The sequence below is a fragment of the Zingiber officinale genome, chromosome 2B, assembly GCF_018446385.1.
Source record: "Zingiber officinale cultivar Zhangliang chromosome 2B, Zo_v1.1, whole genome shotgun sequence".
NCBI lineage: Eukaryota > Viridiplantae > Streptophyta > Magnoliopsida > Zingiberales > Zingiberaceae > Zingiber > Zingiber officinale.
The window spans coordinates 21402182-21418517 of record NC_055989.1 but is presented as its reverse complement, the minus strand read 5'-3'; the positions used below and the strand labels follow the sequence as shown (position 1 = coordinate 21418517).

The 16336-nt window shown below is 36.7% G+C and overlaps 1 long non-coding RNA gene across 1 annotated transcript; it reads left to right on the top strand.

The window, feature by feature from the left end:
• On the top strand, positions 1-15390 carry LOC122045478. Its single transcript, XR_006129993.1, has 2 exons — positions 1-76; positions 15120-15390. It is a non-coding gene; the product is annotated as an uncharacterized LOC122045478 (long non-coding RNA).
• Positions 15391-16336: the final 946 nt, after the last annotated feature.

The window sequence follows — 16336 nt, the reverse complement described above, 5'->3', positions numbered from 1 at the left end:
TCTTAGGCGTGCATAACTTGAGGTATTGGTTGTTCCTGTACATGTTTCAATTTGAGCTCCCAATGTCTCAACACAGGTACAGTTCTATGTTCATATGGTTTCTACATTAGCTTTAGGCTTATCTATATAGCTCCTTGTTCTAAATTATTGTTACACATGCTTGGTTGCTGATTCAAAAGTGTCTCGACAAGTTCATATTTGAATTGTGGAATACTTTGATCATGTATAACTTAGTGTGTCTATATGAACCTGGAAACAAGATCACCATGCTTAGACACCTGGTTAGTTAAAAGTTATCTATATGCATATTTAGCTAAAGGAGATAGTGGATACACATGCATAGTGTAGTGTTTCAATCGTTGATGCATAAAGGTTTGATTAAAAATGCATTATGTTTTCGTGTAACTACCTGTACAAATTGCCATGACGGAACTATGCTATGTTCCTTAATTGTATATAAGGTTAAGGTTGATAGGCTTGAATGACGACCTAAGTAAGGGTAATTAGATAAATGTGTTAGAGTGTATACTAAAAGCCTAACTTTTGTAAATATTTATTTTGAAATAAAAAATCACATTGGTCAAAAATGTCTATATTTGTAATTGTTCAATTAATTTATATTATAGATAACATGGTGTGTGGTGTCACACACAAAAGATTATGTTATCAAATTATTATAAATTATAAACAGTTGCTCACGACTAAGATGGAAAGGAACAAACCGTTGGAATAGTCGTAGTGTAATTAGATATTAGTTTATCTTGACTAATAAATTACACTAGTACACTCTAAGTGTATTGAGTATGACCATTTAAGGTAAGTTCTTTTTATATTGACTTAATAAAAGAACTAGACCTTAGTTATTATTGAAGTGTGTACTCTTAATCCTAATATAATAACAAGCACATATATTTAGTATTTATTTCTTTGACTTATCAAAGGGTGAGATTTAGCTCGATAAATCAATAGGCCCAATAAGTTGGAAAATGATATTACTTATAGTGTGTGTTATTGATTATAAAAGGAAATTGTGTCCTAGTAATCTAGGTTGAGAATGTCCTCAAGAGGAGCTCATAAGAATTGTCATGTTAAACCCTGTAGGTGGACTTAGTCCGACATGACGATGAGGTTGAGTGATACTACTCTTGGACTAGATGTTAATTAAATGAGCTGTTAGTAACTCATTAAATTAATGGACATTCGATATCGTAAACACAGGGAGACTAACATACTCATGATAAGAAGGAACCCATAATGTAATTTGGGATTGATGCGGTAGTGCAATAATAACTCTCTAGTGGAATGAGTTGTTATTGATGAACTTGAATTGTGTGTTCGGGGCAAACACGAGATACTCGAGCTCGTCGGGAGGCCAAAACCAATTTCTCCTCTAGGTCCCTGTCGTAGCCTCAAATCCACTCATGAAAAATCCATTTTGGTGTCCAAGAGGGGGCCGACCCATGGCTTGGTAACCAAGCAATAGGGGCCGACCACTTCCTTCTCAAAGGGGTCGGCCCTTTGCTTGGTGCCCAAGCAAGAAGGGGTCGGCCACCATAATTCAAATTAGGAGGGGTGTTTTGAATTTTTAAAATCCTCTCTTTGTAAATATCTACAAGTTTTAAAGGAGAGATTTTAAAATTATAAAACTTTCCTTATTTGAATTATGCCACATTATTTAAAAGAAAGTTTTAAAAATTTTAAAACTTTCCTTTTTTTAACCATCCACATGACTTTTAAAAAGAGAGTTTTAAATTTAAAACTTTCCTTTTTTATAACCATGTTAAAAAAGAAAATTTTAGAAGAGAAGTTTTAAATTTTAAAACTTTCCTTTTTTAACATCCACAAAATGAAATAAAGCTTGTAAAATTTTATATGAGCATTTCTTCTTTTATAAAATTTTATAAAATTTTTTTCTGTTCATGATGATGTGGCCGGCCACCCTTGCTTGGTGTCCAAGCAAGAGGCCGGCTATTAAAAGCATTCAATCAATTGATTCAATCAAGAGGAGAAAAAAAAGGAATTAAAAAGGAGGAAAGGAAAAACAAGAGGAAGATTTTAATTTTTATAAAAATCATTCCTTATTTGCCTTGGGCAAGTATTATAAAAGAAGGGGAGGAGAGGCCTCATGAGACATTAATTCTTATTCTCTTGTTGGTACTCTCTCTTATGGTCGACCCTCTCTCCCTTCCCTTTCCCCTTGCTCTCTTTTGTTCCTTGGTGGTGGTGGTGGCCGAATATTAGAGAAGGAGGAGGAGTTTTGCATGGTGTTCATCTTGGAGGATCGTCGCCCACACGACGTCCAAGAGGAGGCGAGGAATACGGCAGAAGATCTCGAGGTTATTAGCATACAAAGAAGAGGTATAATTAGTAATTATTTTCCGCATCATGCTAATTCTTCTTTGTATGAATTCCAAACACAAGAGGTATATGATTCTAGAGTTTCAAATTTGTGATTCGAGTTTGTGTTTTTTTATTTTTCGAATTTGTGATTCGATTGTTCTTTCTTGTTAAACCTAGAGTTATATAAGGAAATTAAATATTAAATTTCCTTAAAAGACTTTGTTTAGGCGGTGGTGGATTATCTCATACCCAAGAAGGACTAGTGCCTCGCCATGCAGTTCTGAAAGCCAATTTTGGAAATTAATATTTAATTAAATTTATAACATAGGTGAATTTGGATCAATAGTGTTAAGTTCCGCTTGCGATCTAAGTCTAAACCATTAAGAACAGATAAGTTAAATTTGGAATCAATAATATTAAGTTCCGTTTGCGATTCCTAATTTAATTTTTAAAGAACACAATAGGTTGTTTAGGAAAGGCTCGACACTTGCACAAAATTTTTGTACAGTGGAACCGGCACGATTTTCCTAGGACCAACCAACAATTGCTATAAGAGCTATGGTTTGCCTCTGTGTGTTTAGAATTCTGCTAGATTATGCACATGTCATATATAATTTAGGCAGGATAATAGTAGGATGTGCTAATTTTGTGGTTGCAGGCTCCAACTATTATGACATTTAGATATTGTGTGTGATTGAACTCTTGGACATGTCAAGGGCATTTTATTGTGTGTGCATGATTGTAATATTAAATACAGCAGGAGCTGTATTAGTTATTAGGATTTTACATTTTTGTTTCAATCTAGATTACATGTACATTCCTTTATGGAATATAAGATCGATATATGTAAAATTCTATTTTTATCGCGGATCATATCCTTACGAGGCGTGGTGCTATTGGAGGACCAGAGGCACAGTGGAAAAGGAAGCTCGATGGATCCGACGGCATGATCCTTGGGGATGACAACACGCGAAGGATAGTGATGGAAGAAGTTATAATTGTTGGAAAATTATTTTCCATATTTATTGATTTTATTTACTGTTATGTGTGTGATGTGTGCTTACTAGGTTAAAATTCCTCACCATAAATAACTAAATGGGAGAGGGATTTTATTTTTTAAATTCCACGGTCTCCATTACTGGTTTGTAAGTGATGCAAACAAACTTGCGTGTTGGCTCTGAGTGCCTTCCTCCATATCGGATGAGTTTGTTTGTGAATCACTAGATCAAACTTCCATTTTTGGATGACTATAGGAAATTAATTAGGAGCGTGTGATCTTCCCCATCGGAAGGGGCACAATCTTATTTAATGGACTAAGTGTCAAGTAATGGTATACACTTAGGCACGTCTATTAATATTCTCCCCATCGGAATCACTGCTATTATTTGTGTGACCGAAGGAAAACCAACTATTAATTATTTATCATAGGTTGACAAGATAATTAATGGGTAAAACCTCCTCTTACAAATGCTCAATTTTGTATACATCCACACTATCGTGACATGCAAAATTCACGGTGTTCAAGGTGTTGGTTAATTTAAATAGTATTGTTTGAGAAATCAATATTATTTTAAATTTAGAGTTTTGACGAAAGTTTATTTTGTGATTCTTAGAATGACTTTCAACCCACTGTCCATCATACTGAAAGAGAATAAACTTACTGGTTCCAATTATATAGATTAGAAAAGAAACCTGGACATTGTCCTAACTGCTGAGGGCTATAAGTTTGTACTGTCAGAGGAGTGTCCTAATGCGCCTAATGGTGAGTCTACCCAATAGGAGATTAAGAATCATAGGAAATGGGTAAAGGCAGATGAGATGACGCGTTGTTACATTTTGACTTCAATGTCAAATGTGCTGCAACATCAGCATCAGGATTTACCAACAGCTTATGATATAATGAACAATCTCAAGGATCTTTTTGGTTACCAGGATCGGGCCGCTAGGCAAGAAGCTATGAGAAAGTTAATGACAGCCACCATGACAGAGGGGACTCCCGTAAGGAATTATATCCTAAAGATGATGGCTTATTTAAACGAAATACAAATCTTTGGAGGAGAAATTGATGGGGAAACCCAGATCGATATGATTCACCAAACGCTATCCAGAAGTTTTGAGCATTTCCGCCTGAACTATAATATGAATAAAAAAATGTATTCATTGGCGGAATTACTGACAGAACTTCAGGCAGCAGAATGGCTATTTCGTCATAATTCTCAGATTCACTATGCTGAAAATGGTTCTACTTCTAAGTTGAAAGGATGTAGTTGAAGCATGTTTAGCGGTGTTATCTACCAGCACCTGATGTGTAGATACGGGAGCCACTGATCATGTCTGCAACTCTTTGCAGGGGTTTCAGGAAACCCAATGACTATTTAAAGGATAAATAACCGTCTACATGGACAATGCTACTAAGGTGACGGCTGTTGCAGTGGGAGACGTCTACTTATCTTTTGATAGGAATATAATTTTGGTTTTAAGAAATTATCTTTATGTACCCAGTTTTAGAAATAATTTAATTTTAGTTTCTAAACTGTATTTGGATGGATATTCTGTTTCTTTTAATGACAATGTGGTTATAAAGAGAAAAAGGGTTATTATCAGTTCTGGTGCATTAGTTAGCAATTTATATATTTTAAATCCAATTTCTCTCACAATGCAAAATATGGAAATTAATAACACATCTTCTAATTCTAATAAGATAAAAGAACCTTCGGAAATGAACCAGACATATCTTTGACATCTAAGGCTTGGACATATTAATTTAAGTAGGATTCAAAGGCTTATAGCCGATGGACTCTTGGATTCATTAGTGTTGGAAAACTTTTCAACTTGTGAATCTTGCTTAGAAGGTAAAATGACCAAGAGATCTTTTAAGGACAAGGGATATAGAGCCAAAGATGTGTTAGAACTGGTTCATTCTGATTTGTGTGATCCTATGTCTATCCATGCAAGAGGTGGTTTCGAATACTTTGTATCCTTTATAGACGATTATTCGAGATACGGATACATTTACTTGATGCGCCGCAAGTCTGAGTGCTTTGATAAGTTCAAAGAGTACAAGGCTGATGTGGAGAACCGTCTTAGTAAAAGTATCAAAGCACTACGGTCTGATCATGGTGGCGAATACCTCTTAGGAGAGTTTAGGAATTACTTATCAGAAGCCGGGATTCAATCCCAGTTGTCTGCACCTGGTACACCCCAACAGAATGGTGTGGCAAAACGAAGGAATATGACTCTTAGGGCATGTTTGGTTCGGGGTTATCGTTGATAACCTTAGTTGGTTATCAACGATAATCGTGTTTGGTTTAAGTAATTGGCGATTCCGGGTAATGCAACATTATCGCCACATCAGCAATTAGGGAATAGAACCAGGAATCAAAAAACCTTGAAAACCTTAGGTTTTCTACGATTCCGGGGTTATCAACATTTTTTTCCAAAATTGCCCAAAGAGGAAAGCTTTGTTTCCACGGTAGAGGAAAGAAAGCGCAGGGAGACGGTCGAGGTCTCCGGGGATGATGTTGCGGAGGCGGTTGTAGGAGAGGTCGAGGAACTGGAGCTGCGTGGTGGCGGAAGAGAGGTTGGCCGGGACAAGGCCGGCCAATGCATTAGAGGAGAGGTCCAGATAGCGGATACCTGGAAGAAAGGCAGCGGGCACAGAGCCAATGAGGAGGTTCAAACGCTACAGAAGCTGGAGGCTCAAACTCTACAGAAGCCGGAGGTCAGCAAGTCGAGGAGAGATGAGGCCGGAGAGGCGAAGGCGAGGGAGTCGGAGCTCGACGACGCGGGCGGCGTTCGGCTCCCACGCGACGTCGCGCCAGTCGCAAGGTGCGGAGAGAGACGCCTCGTCCCAGCCGTCGAGCCCGCCGAGAGGGTCACGGAGCGCGAGCCTGAACGCTGTAAGCGCGTCGATCTCCCCCTGGGTTTCCCGGCTGCGCCCTGTCCGCGGCGGCTGCGGCGGCGGAGATGGAGGCGGGGTGGCGGAAACAAGTAAGGGAAACAGCAGCAGAAGCGTGAAGAAGTTTATTGTGCCCACGGGAGCAACAGCAGGGGCTGATGGAGGAAGACGAACACAACAACGAGCGTCTCTCTCCCTTTTTTGACTGCTTTCCTTTCTTGTTTTTCCTTCCTTCCGCTCTCGTTTGGAAAAGCAGACAGATAAGAGGAGGAGGAAGGTTTTAATTGAATTAAATTAATTCAAAAAGTTAAAGGGTAAATTAGTAAATGTAAAATTAAATAATTGTATAATCTTAATCGAACCAAACACCTAATAAGTTATGTTATATTCCCTATAATCTTTGTTATGTGATTACCTGGTAATCACATAACCAAGGTTATAGATGATGACTTGAACCAAACGCACCCTTATGGAGATGGTTAGATCGATGATGAGTTATTCAGAATTACCAAATTCGTTTTGGGGATACGCTCTTGAACAGCAGCGCACATTCTGAACTTGGTACATTCTAAATCAGTATCCTCTACTCCCACAGAATTGTGGAATGGGCGAAAGCCCAGTCTAAGACATATTCGGATTTGGGGGAGTCCAGCACATGTGCTGAAAGCAGATGCTGGTAACTTAGAATCTCATACAGAAGTTTGCGTGTTTGTGGGTTATCATAGAGGAACGAAAGGTGGTTTATTTTATAGTCCTAAAGACCAGAAGGTCATTGTTAGCACCAATGCCCAGTTTTTAGAAGAAGACTATATTATAGACCACAAGCCCAGAAGTAAAATTGTTCTAGAAGAAATAAGAGAGGACACGTCTACTTTAGTACCAACAGTACAAGATGAAGTACCACAAAAACTGTAACACATGTTACAAATGATGCACAGTTACAGACAGTGCCTCGTCGTAGTGGGAGGGTTGTTAGGCAACCTGAGAGATTCATGTTTTTGGGAGAGTCTTCGGACTTGATCCCGGGAAAACATGAACTTGATCCCCAGATATATAACGAAGCACTCCAAGATAAAGATGCAGTATCTTGGCAAAAGACAATGAATTCTGAAATAGAATCTATGTATTCTAATAAGGTCTGGGAGCTTGTAGAACCACCAAATGGTGTAAAAACCGTTGAATGCAAGTGAGTCTACAAAAGGAAAAGAGGGACAGACAGGAAGGTAGAAACCTTCAAAGTAAGGCTTGTTGCGAAAGGGTACACATAGAAAGAGAGAATCTATTATGAGGAGACATTTTCACCAGTAGTTATGCTTAAGTCTATCCGGATACTCTTATCCATTGCTGCTCATATGGATTATGAGATTTGGCAAATGGATGTCAAGACAACTTTTCTTAACAGAAGTCTTGAAGAAAACATCCATATGAAGCAACCAGAGTGATTCATTGAAAAAGGCAAAGAGCATCTAGTGTGCAAGCTGAATCGGTCCCACTGCAACAGCTGCCACCTTAGTAGCATTGCCCATGTAGTCGGTTATCTCTCCTTCAAATAGTCGTCAGGTTTCCTGGAACCCCCACAAAGAATTGCAGATTTGATCAGTGACTCCCGTATCTGCACACCAGGTGCTGGTAGATAACACCGCTAAACATGTTTCAACTAATAGAGCATGAGATATACCTTTATTGTTCTGATTCCAGGATGGAAATTTGTTCTGGCGAGATGACAAATGCTTTTTGGCTTCTTCATTCCAAATTTGTCCGTATTTCATCTTATTGAAAGACCAGCTTTCTTCTTGCCTTTTGGCTTAGAAGTAGAACCATTTTCAGCATAGTGAATCTGAGAACTTTGACGAAATATACCTTCTGTTGTCTGTAGTTTTGTCAGAAGTTCCACCAACATATACTCTCTTTTGTTCATGTTATAGTTCAGGCGGAACTGCTCAAAACTTTTGGGTAGCGTTTGGAGATTTATATCGACTTGGGTTTTCCCATTGATTTCTCCTCCAAGGACTTGTATTTCGTTCAGATAAACCATCATTTTGAGGATATGATCCCTTACGGATGTCCCCTTAGACATGGTGGCTGTCATTAATTGTTTCATTGCCTCTTGCCTAGCAGTCCGACTCTGGTGTCCAAAGAGTTCTTTGAGATTGTTCATTATATCATAAGCTGTTGGTAAATCTTGATGCTGATGTTGCAATACATTTGACATTGATGTCAAAATGTAACACCGCGCCATCTCATCTGCTTTTACCCATTTCTTATGATACTCAATCTCCTCTGGGGTAGAGTCACCGTCAGGTGTATTAGGGCAAGCCTCAGTCAGTATAAACTTATAACTTTCAACAGTAAGAACAATGTCCAAGTTCCTTTTCCAATCAATATAATTGGGGCCAGTAAGTTTGTTCTCTTTCAGTATAATTGCTAGTGGGTTGAAAGTCATCCTAAGAATCACAAAAATAAACTTTGGTCAAGATTCTAAATTTAGAATAATATTGATTCCTCAAACAATACTATTTTAAATTAACCAACACCTCAAATCACCGTGAATTTTGCATGCCACGATAGTGTGGACATATACAAAATCAAACATTTGTAAGAGGAGGTTTTACCCATTAATTTTATTCTTATCAACCTAACTTTATGACAAATAAAATTAATAGTTGGTTTTCCTTCGGTCACACAAATAATAGTAGTGAACCCGATGGGGAGGATACTATTAGACGTGCCTAAGTGTATACCATTACTTAACACTTAGTCCATTAATAAGATTGTGCCCCTTCCGATGGAGAAGATCACACGCTCTTAATTAATTTCCTATAGTTATCCAAAATGGAAGTTTGATCTAGTGATCCACAAACAAACTCATCCGATATGGAGGAAGGCACTCAGAGCCAACGCGCACGTTTGTTTACATCACTTACAAACCAGTAATGGAGACCGTGGAATTTATTAAAATTTCTCTCCCACTTAGTTATTTAAAAATGAGGATTTTAATTTATGCCAGCACACATCACATGCACATAAACATCACAGTAAATAAAAGCAATAACTTTGGAAATTAATTTTCCAACTATTATGGTATTTTCTATCACTGTCTTCAGTATGCTCCAACCCTAGCTGCTGCCATCTTTAGCCACCGCCATCGGGTCGAGTTGTCGCATCTATCTTGCTTCTTATTCCGCTGCGCCTCTGGTCCTCCAATAGAACCACGCCTCATAAAGATACGATCCGCGACAAGTATAAAATTTTACAAATATTGATCCTATATTCCATAAATGAATGTACATGTATTTTAGATTGAAAAAATAAAATTCCAAAAATAATATAGCTCCTGCTGTATTTGATACATACAATCATGCACACAAAATAATGCCCTTGACATGTCCAAGGGTCCAATCACACACAATATCTAAATGTCATAATAGTTGGAGCCTGCAACCACAAAGTTAGCACATCCTACTATTATCCTGCCTAAATTATGTATGACATGTGCATAATTAATTTGAAAACCAAAACATACAGAGGCAAACTCTAGCTCTGATACCAATTGTTGGTTAGTCCTAGGAAAACATACCGGTTCCACTGTATAAAAATTTTATACAAGTGTCGAACCTTTCCTTAAATAACTTATTGTGTTCTTTAGAAGTTAAATTAGGAATCGCAGACGAAACTTAACATCATTGATTCCAAATTTAACTTATCTGTTCTTAATGGTTTAGATTTGAATCGCAAATGGAACTTAACACTATTGATTCAAATCCACCTATGTTATTAATTCCATTAAATATTAATTTCCAAAATTGACTTTCAGGACTGCATGGCGAGGCACATGATCTTCTTGGATATGGGAGCAACTACCACCGCCTAGACAAAACTTTTTAAGGAAAGCTAATATTTAATTTCCTTAAATAACTCTAGATTAACGAAAAAGAACAATCGAATCACAAATTCGAAAAAGAAGAAAACACAAACTCGAAAAACTAGATCTAATGTCTCTTGTGTTTGGAATTCTTACAAAAAAAAAATAACTAGTATGATGCGGAAAATAATTGCTAATTATACTTTCTTTTTGTATGCTAATGCCTCGAGATCTTCTGGCGTATTCCTCGCCTCGCCTTGGACGTCGTGTGAGCGACGATCCTCCAAGATGTACACCACCCAAAACCTTTCTTCCTCTTCCTCTAAAATCCGGCCACCACCACCACCACCATGGAGAAGAGAGCAAAGGGAAAGGGAGAAGAGAGAGGGCCGGCCACCAAGAGATCCTCTAAGCAAGAGAATAAGAGTTGTGTCTCATGAAACCTCCCCATCCCTTCTTTTATAATACTTGCCCACGGCAAATAAGGAAAGAATTTTTACAAAAATTAAAATCTTCCTCTAATTATCCTTTTCCCTTTTAATTTTTCCTTTTCTTTTCTCTTGATTGAATTAATCACCAAAAATTAATTTGATAATTTTATTTTTTTTCAATATGGTCGGCCACCTTGCTTGGGCACCAAGCAAGGGTGGCCGACCCCCATAAGAGGAAAGGAATATTATTTTTTTATAAAATTTTTCAAGAAGAAAAACTCTTATAAAATTTTACAAGCTCTCTTTTCCTAAAGTAGGAGTTAAAAAAGGAAAGTTCTAAAAATTAAAATCATGTTTTAAAATTTAAAATTTCTCTTATAAAATTTCCTTTTTTAACATAGTGATAGAAAATTTAAATTTCAAAACTTCTCTTCCTTTTTCCTAAACCATGAGGATGGTTAAAAAAGGAAAGTTTTAAAATCTTTTAAACTTTCTTTTAAAACATGTGACCAAATTCAAATAAAGAAAGTTTTTAAAATTAAAATCTCTTTTTTAAAACTTATAGTTTTCTACAAAGAGAAGATTTTAAAAATTCAAAACAACCCTCCTTGTTTGAATTATTGTGGTCGGCCCATACTAGCTTGGTCACCAAGCAATAGGGTCGGCTCCTATAGAAGAGGATGTGACCGACCCTTGCTTGGTCTCTAAGCATTGGACCGACCCCCTTCTTGGACATCAAGATGAGCTTATATTTGGATGGACTTGAGGATATAATGAGGCTACGACAGGGACCTAGAAGAGAAATTGGTTTTGACATTCCGATGAACTTGAGTATCCCGTGTTCGCCCCGAACACACAACTCAAGTTCATCGATAATAACTCATTCCACTAGAGAGTTATTATCGCACTACCGCACCAATCCCAAATTAAATTATGGGCTCCTTCTTATTATGAATGTGTTAGTCTCCCTGTGTTTAAGATAACGAATGCCCACTAATTAAGTAAGTTACTGACAACTCACTTAATTAATATCTAGCTTCAAGAGTAGTACCACTCAACTTCATTGTCATGTCGGACTAAGTCCACCTGCAGAGTTTAACAAAGCAATCCTTATGAGCTCCTCTTGGGGACATTCTCAACCTAGATAATTAGGACACATATTCCTTCTATAATCAACAACACACACTATAAGTAATATCATTTCCCAACTTATCGGGCATATTAATTTATCGAGCTAAACATCACCCTTTGATAAGTCAAAGAAATAAATATTAAATATATGTGCTTATTATTATATTAAGATTAAGAGCACACACTTCCATAATAGCTAAGGTCTAGTTCTTTTATTATGTTAGTACAAAAAAGAACTTACCTAAAATGGTCCTACTCAATACACTTAGAGTGTACCAGTGTAATTTATTAATCAAGATAAACTAATACTTAATTACACTACGACTATTCCGATGGTTTGTTCCTTTTCATCTTAGTCATGAGCAACTGTTTATAATTTATAAAGAACCGATAACATGATCTTCTGTGTGTGACAACATACACTATGTTATCTACTTTATAAATTAATTGAACAGCTATATTCAACAAATAAATATAGACATTTGACCAATCTGACTCTTTTATTTCAAAAATAAATGTTTAGAAAAGCTAAACTTTTAGTATACACTCTAACACAGATAATCTGGCAGATCCTTTCACTAAGGCCCTTTTGGCGAAAGCTTTTGATCGGCATGTAGAGGGGATGAGAATCAGATGTATGGCAGCAGATATGATAGTTTATTCTTTTAGTATAAGTGGGAGATTGTTAGAGTGTATACTAAAAACCTAGCTTTTGTAAACATTTATTTTGAAATAAAGAATCACATTGGTAAAAAATGTCTACATTTGTAGTTGTTCGATTAATTTATATTATAGATAACATGATGTGTGGTGTCACACACAGAAGATTATGTTATCAGATCATTATAAATTATAAACAATTGCTCACGACTAAGATGGAATGGAACAAACCGTTGGAATAGTCGTAGTGTAATTAGGTATTAGTTTATCTTGACTAATAAATTATACTAGTACACTCTAAGTGTATTGAGTAGGACCATTTAAAATAAGTTCTTTTTTTACTGACTTAATAAAAGAACTAGACCTTAGTTATTATTGAAGTGTGTGCTCTTAATCCTAATATAATAACAAGCACATATATTTAGTTTTTATTTCTTTGACTTATCAAAGGGTGAGATTTAGCTCGATAAATCAATAGGCCCAATAAGTTGAGAAATGATATTACTTATAGTGTGTGTTATTGATTATAGAAGGAAACTGTGTCCTAGTAATTTAGGTTGAGAATGTCCCCAAGAGGAGCTCATAAGGATTGTCATGTTAAACCTTGCAGGTGGACTTAGTCCGACATGATGATGAGGTTGAGTGGTACTACTCTTGGACTAGATGTTAATTAAATGAGTTGTTAGTAACTCATTAAATTAATGGACATTCGATATCTTAAACACAGGGAGACTAACATACTCATGATAAGAAGGAGCCCATAATTTAATTTGGGATTGGTGCGGTAGTGCAATAATAACTCTCTAGTGGAATGAGTTGTTATTGATGAATTTGAGTTGTGTGTTGGGGCGAACACGGGATACTCGAGTTCGTCGGGAGGTCAAAACCAATTTCTCCTCAAGGTCCCTGTCGTAGCCTCAATGAAGCCTCAAATCCACTCATGAAAAGTCCATTTTGGTGTCCAAGAGGGGGCCGACCCATGGCTTGGTGACCAAGACATAGGGATCGACCACTTCTTTCTCAAAGGAGTCGGCCCTTTGCTTGGTGCCCAAGCAAGAAGGGGTCGACCACCATAATTCAAATTAGGAGGGGTGTTTTAAATTTTTAAAATCTTCTCTTTGTAAATATCTACAAGTTTTAAAAGAGAGATTTTAAAATTATAAAACTTTCCTTATTTGAATTAGGTCACATTATTTAGAAGAAAGTTTTAAAACTTTCATTTTTTTAACCATCCACATGGTTTTTAAAAAGAGAGTTTTAAATTTAAAACTTTCCTTTTTATAACTATGTTAAAAAAAAAAATTTTAGAAGAGAAGTTTTAAATTTTAAAATTTGGTTTTAATTTTTAAAACTTTCCTTTTTTAACATCCACAAAAGGAAAGAGAGCTTGTAAAATTTTATAAGAGGATTTCTTCTTTTATAAAATTTTATAAAATTTTTTTCTGTTCATGATGATGTGGCCGGCCACCCTTACTTGGTGTCCAAGCAAGGGGCCGACCATTAAAAGCATTCAATCAATTGATTCAATCAAGAGAAGAAAAAAAAAGGAATTAAAAAGGAGGAAAGGAATAACAAGAGGAAGATTTTAATTTTTGTAAAAATCATTCCTTATTTGCCTGGGCAAGTATTATAAAAGAAGGGGAGGAGAGACCTCATGAGACATCAATTCTTATTCTCTTGTTGGTACTCTCTCTTATGGTCAGCCCTCTCTCCCTTTCCTTTCCCCTTGCTCTCTTTTATTCCTTGGTGGTGGTGGTGGCCGAATATTAGAGAAGGAGGAGGAGTTTTGCGTGGTGTTCATCTTGGAGGATCGTCGCTCACACGACGTCCAAGAGGAGGCGAGGAATACGGTAGAAGATCTCGAGGTTATTAGCATACAAAGAAGAGGTATATCTAGTAATTATTTTCCGCATCATGCTAGTTCTTCTTTATATGAATTCCAAACACAAGAGGTATATGATTCTAGAGTTTTGAATTTGTGATTTGAGTTTGTGTTTTTTTATTTTTTGAATTTGTGATTCGATTGTTCTTTTTGGTTAAACCTAGATTTATATAAGGAAATTAAGTATTAAATTTCCTTAAAAGGCTTTGTCTAGGCGGTGTTGGATGATCTCATACCCAAGAAGGACTAGTGCCTCGCCATGCAGTCCTGGAAGCCAATTTTGGACATTAATATTTAATTAAATTTATAACATAGGTGGATTTGGATCAATAGCGTTAAGTTCCGCTTGCGATCTAAGTCTAAACTATTAAGAACAGATAAGTTAAATTTGGAATCAATAATGTTAAGTTCCGTTTGCGATTCCTAATTTAATTTTTAAAGAACATAATAGGTTGTTTAGGAAAGATTCGACACTTGTACAAAATTTTTGTACAGTGGAACCAACACGATCTTCCTAAGACCAACCAACAAAATGTGGGTCTAGGTGGTGTCGATACCGGTTGGGTGCCTTGGGATGACCTCCAAGGAGGGTCCTTCCAAACATGACTGATGACTGATAAATGACTGAAAATGACTAACACCTAAGAGGTACCTCTCAAGTTTTATGACTGATAAGGAACTGTGCACTTTAACGGTTCATCACTATAGCCCCATGTTTATCTCTTTATGTCATTCTAAGGTTTTCTTTGCTTACTTGTGTCATGATGATAGGATGTAGCTATACCTTTGCTATGATATGATTAAAGTTTTTATTTCTTCCTTGCTAGTTGTACATGTTTCTTTTATAGTTATGTGTTGAACCTATATATGAATTATACTTGCTGGGTCAGTGGACTCATGACTTATTCTTAACAGGTGAGGGAAGTGGCATTAAGAAGGTTATGGGGGACTCGACGACAGATTGACCGAGAGGCAGAGATGAGATGCAACACGCACTGTCTGGAGATTTCATGGAATGCTAGGAAATTTAAACTTCTTAGCATAATTGGAGGTGATTGTACTGGTCTTATGTTTTGGATTGTTTTCTTTTTGGTTTTGTTTGTTGTTGATTTTGAATAAATGTGGAGGTGCATGTCATATGTGATAGTGAATGTACTTGATTAAAAGTTTGAGTTAGTTGCTGATATGACAAGGTCCTAGGTATTGGTTGTTTCAGAATACATATCACTCGTAAACTTAGAGTCTTTTATGTCAGATATCCAATTTGTATCGTTGTATCCTTCGATTACAACAGGATATCTCGTATAATACAGTTCATATTCATGAGTATACCTCAAGTACCTCAGTATTCCAATTATTCCTTTCCAGTGCTCAACACCGGGATTACTTGTGTATCTACTCAGTTTACTTACTGTGTAGGTCAGGTATGGTCATGTAGAATTTATCAAGTACATCAGACTTCCAATCACTCAAAAGTATTATATTCTATCTGAGAGATACTTTTACCTCAATTTTTTTTTATAGATGATGACTCGTATCTATCGGTGTTCATGCCAACGTAGTATCATCCTTGGTGAACTTCTCAAGAAATCTTGTCCACGTAATGGGACTGACTAAGAACAAATCCTTCTGTTATCATAAGAATTTTAATTCCTATAATCACATCAGTTAGGCTCATGTCTTTCATGTCAAATCTTGAGTTCAATATATTTTTAGTGGATTTGATTATCTTATCATTACTCCCAATGATAAGTATGTTATTTATATATAGACATAAGATGACGTAGTTATTCTCTGTGGCTTTCATGTAGATATATTTATCACATTCATTAATCTAAATCCACATTCCTTCATGCATTATCAAATTTCTCATGTCACTGTTGTTAGGACCTTCGGATAGCGGCTAGAGAGGGGGGGGTGTGAATAGCCGACCTCAAATTATCGTTTCTTCCTACAATTTAGGTTAGCGCAGCGGAAATACAATGTAGAAACGAAAGTGGAGAAGATCAAACCTCAAACACGATGATGTAACGAGGTTCGGAGATGATACTCCTACTCCTCGGCGTGTTCGTAAGGTGGACGAAGCCTATCAATCCGTCGGTGGATGAGACCCCGGATAATCGGCTAATATG